The sequence below is a fragment of the Megachile rotundata genome, chromosome 16, assembly GCF_050947335.1.
Source record: "Megachile rotundata isolate GNS110a chromosome 16, iyMegRotu1, whole genome shotgun sequence".
NCBI classification, from domain to species: Eukaryota; Metazoa; Arthropoda; class Insecta; order Hymenoptera; family Megachilidae; genus Megachile; species Megachile rotundata.
Genome location: NC_134998.1, coordinates 8,255,386 through 8,260,137, shown reverse-complemented (window position 1 = coordinate 8,260,137; position 4,752 = coordinate 8,255,386).

Below are 4,752 nucleotides of genomic sequence, written 5' to 3'. Positions count from 1 at the left end.
ACGGCACGTGTGCATCGGAACGTCAGTGCTGTTGACGACAGCGTCGCGGTGGCAGAGGGAGTACTAGCCGCCTTCCATCTAGCGGGGGTGTTATACTATACTTCTTCGACTACTGTATGCCTAACAGATTACCCTTCTTCGAGTTTGTGTCATCAAATTTTTCACTAATTTGCTGCGTATCAGTGAAGCTGTGTGAAGCACTGGTGCTCCTCGACTGATCAAACATATTTCAAATTTTTTGACTCTTATGAGTCTTATGATCCTTGAGATTTTACTGACGATAAACTTTGACATGGATTTTGAAAGAGTGATTGAAGAGGATGACTAAATTGGTCCTTCAGATTTGGTGCTAACGAATAAACTTTGATATGTATATATTTTGAAATTTCGTACGAGTAATCTTGAAGTCCCTATGACTTGCTCATCCTTCAGATTTGGTGCTAACGAATAAACTTTGATATGTATATATTTTAAAACTTCGTACGAGTAATATTGAAGTCCCTGACTTGCTCATCCTTCAGATTTGGTGCTAACGAATAAACTTTAATATGGGTATATTTTAAAATTTCGTACGAGTAATCTTGAAGTCCCTATGACTTGCTCATCCTTCAGATTTGGTGCTAACGAATAAACCTTAATATGTATATATTTTAAAATTTCGTACGAGTAATCTTGAAGTCCCTATGACTTGCTCATCCTTCAGATTTGGTGCTAACGAATAAACTTTAATATGTATATATTTTAAAATTTCGTACGAGTAATCTTGAAGTCCCTATGACTTGCTCGTCCTTCAGATTTGGTGCTAACGAATAAACTTTGATATGGATGTATTTTGAAATTTTATATAAGTGGTCCTTGAAGTTCCAAAGCCTTGAAAGTGTAATTGATCACTGTTGAATCCTTGATCATGTCTCTCAGGTTGAAGCAGTAATTTCTTTGAATACCAAGGTTCTCTAACCTCCATTTACCTTTTCAATTTTTTATTAATCCTCGAAAAAAAAATATGACAGAAAGGAAGCTAGAATTCGAACAATAATATACAACAATCGATTCATTGATCTGTGAATTTGAAAGAATTTCGTTAGACAAATATACAGAGGTCCGCCATTTTGCGGTGGCATCTGTAAATGGTGTGCAATAGAGAGGGCGAAAGCATGCAAGAAATTTCGAGGAAACACGAGAAAGAGATGGAATTTGAGAAGTCGGTTCGACATAAAGTGAGATACAAAATGGCAGACGTTTTAATGACTTATCGATGCTATTTATAAACGTTCCTTCAATGAAACATTTTATTTTTATGATAAATATTTTCATGTTTAACGTTGTAAAACGTGATATAACGATATTGTTGTGTGTTCAAATTTTAATTGGCGGATGGGAAGACACATTATCAATTAGCGGGTGATATTTTAAGAGGAACTGGCCAACATCTGTCAATACTGTCATGAATCAACGAGATATGGCACTTTGGTATTCGTTTACATTCTACTACAGTGGGAAATGTGTTTTCTGAGCGATGAACCAGTGAAGACACACCGAAATAAATTTATTACTCATACGTTTTGGACTAACTCCCGGGACATAATGGCATCCGATGATACCATAATAATTTCTAGGTTAACACTTTCGTACTTTATCACATTTTTTAAACAAACACCTTCTATTGCTTCTTCGATCCTTTATCTTTTGAAAAAACTTAAATTTCGGATGAATCGAATCTTCTTACAAAATGGAGGAATTTCATGTGAAAAATCCTTGAGCTATTCTTGACTCCATTATTTACTCTGGAAACTGGTGTTTTCTATTTTAAAATTCATAGCAATAATTTATATTTGAAATTAGATCGATATTAGGTTAGGTTAGGAGGTTTTAGGTTAGAATTTTTTATTAATATTCTTACAACATTTTTCTTATCTATTCCTTTATTTATTTACTATACAAGAATTCTATTTTATAATTTCATTTTAAGTAAGCCATCTTCCATCTCCAACTGCAAGTAGTTTATAGCACCATATAGCAGACACGAAACATGATCTAACTTTTTTAACCTAACATAACCTAAAAATTGTTCAAGTCTATAAAATAATTACAATCATGTAAACAAAGTGTTATGAAATAATCTCTATTTTGTCTAGTGTTCATAAATCTGTTCTGAAGAGATCCCAGAAGCGCGAAGTGGGGTTAATTATCGTTTCCAGTTTATTTCGAAGGTGGACGGAGATAGAAGATGGTTGTGCAAGGATCGAATTCCATTTCTTTTCGTTAGCCGTTTGTAGGAGGCCAAAAAGAAGGGGCGGTCTTTCCAAAAAGCTGCCGGTAACGAACGGGCTAAGCCGAGTGAGAGCCGCAAGCTACGGCTGTGGGAACACACTCATCCGCTATTAATAGTATCTTGCTCAAATTTCTATTTTTAGAAGGACTTATATACGTGCACGTGGTTTTATGTAAAAACCTCCCTGCGAGTGTGCATGATCGTGTGCACGCCCACGCGGACGCTGCGCACTCCTGAATGTGTGCTTGGCCCATTGTGGCGAGCTTCCTTCTTCGAAGGTTCTTCCTTTTGCTTGGAATTTTCTTCACAGTTTTCGAAACTTTGCATTTTTATCTAATTTATTAGAGTTGCCACTTTGAAATTGTGCAATTATTAAATTTGTATAATGGTATATACATTAGTGATTAGTAATATTGTTTGATGAACTTGTTTAGGAAAACGGCGATATATGGAGATGTTTTATGACTCATACAAATTAGTCACAGTAGACATTAGTCACAGTACAAATTAGACACAGTAAACACTATAATTAGTAATTTGGTACAATGTTGCATACATTGGTAATTAGTATATTGCATGATAAACTTCTCTTGGAAAACGGCGATATATGGAGATGTTCCATGACTCATACAAATTAGAAACAGTAGACAGTAACATTATAATTAGTAAATTGGCATAATGGTATATACATTAGTGATTAGTAATATTGTATAATGAACTTCTTTAGGAAAACGGCGATATATGGAGATGTTCCATGACTCATACAAATTAGAGACAGTAGACAGTAACATTATAATTAGTAAATTGGTATAATGGTATACACATTAGTAATTAGTAATATTGTATGATGAACTTCTTTAGGAAAACGGCGATATATGGAAATGTTCCATGACTCATACAAATTAGAGACAGTAGACAGTAACATTATAATTAGTAAATTGGTATAATGGTATATACATTAGTATAAATTAGTAATAAATTAGTATAAATTAGTAATATTGTATGATGAACTTCTTTAGGAAAACGGCGATATATGGAGATGTTGCACAACTCATACAAATTAGAGACAGTAGACAGTAACACTATAATTAGTAATTTGGTACAATGTTACATACATTGGTAATTAGTATATCGCATGATAAACTTCTTTAGGAAAACGGCGATATATGGAGATGTTCCATACTCATACAAATATATAACTCATACAGTAACACTACAGTATAGTAACAATAGAGTCCCTACAGCACATCCTTACAGTATTTATAATGCCTAAGGTCCCTAAATCTCCAAACTCCCTACATCTTTAAAGTCCCTATTTCTCTAAGATTTCTAGAGTCCCTGAAATTTCTGATAATTTAGGTTCTGAAATCCCTATTATTTACTCTCTGTTTCTAGAACTCCTCAAATCCATAGAATCCCTAGAATCCCTAGAATTCTTAAATTCTTAGAATCCCTAAATTCCTAGAATCCCTAGAACCTATCGAATCCCTAAATCCCTAGAATCTCTAAATCTCTAGAATCCTTAGAATACCTAGAATCCTTGGAATTCCTAGAATTCCTAAATCTCTAGAATACTTTAATTCCTAGAACCCGTAAATCCCTAGAATACCTAAATCCATAGAATCCCTTAATCCCTAGATTTCCTAGAAGCCATAGAATCTCTAGAATCCCTAGAATCCCTAGAATTCCTAGAATCCCTAGAATTCTTAAATCCTTAGAATCCTTAAATTCCTAGAATCCCTAGAACCTTTCGAATCCCTAAATCCCTAGAATCTCTAAATTTCTAGAATCCTTAGAATACCTAGAATCCTTGGAATTCCTAGAATTCCTAGAATTCCTAAATTCCTAAAATACCTTAATTCCTAGAACCCGTAAATCCCTAGAATACCTAAATCCCTAAATTTCCTAGAAGCTATAGAATCTCTAGAATCCCTAGAATCATTAGAATTAAGAGAATCCCTAGAATCCCTAGAGTTCCTAGAATCCCTAGAATCCCTAGAATGCCTAGAATCCCTAGAATTCCTAAATCCCTAAATCCCTAGAATCTCTAAATCCCTAAAAATCTCTAAATCCTTAGAATCCCTAAATCTTGATAGTTCAATAAATCCCTAAATCCCTAAATCTTGTTAAATACTTGATAGTTTCGCAGCATTACAAGAAACCTTCCTCTCCCTATATTGCCGCTTTCCTCGAAGGTGCCTGACAGCGTAACCGAAGTAGCATTCTTAAAATTTGATTCTTTCAAAGACAAAAAGTCCTGAATATTTCCAATAGTTCGCCCAAAGTTCAACGAACCAGAGGAATGAAATAAAGATCTCTGTCAGGAATCGGGCACCGTTTCCCTCCATTTCTATTTTAACAAAAAGACGATGAGAAATGCATGTGAAACGTGCATATAATTAGAACAACAGTCGGAAACACGTGACGCGTAATTGTGGAACCATTATCTGTGATTGACACCGGAATTCAATTATGTACCT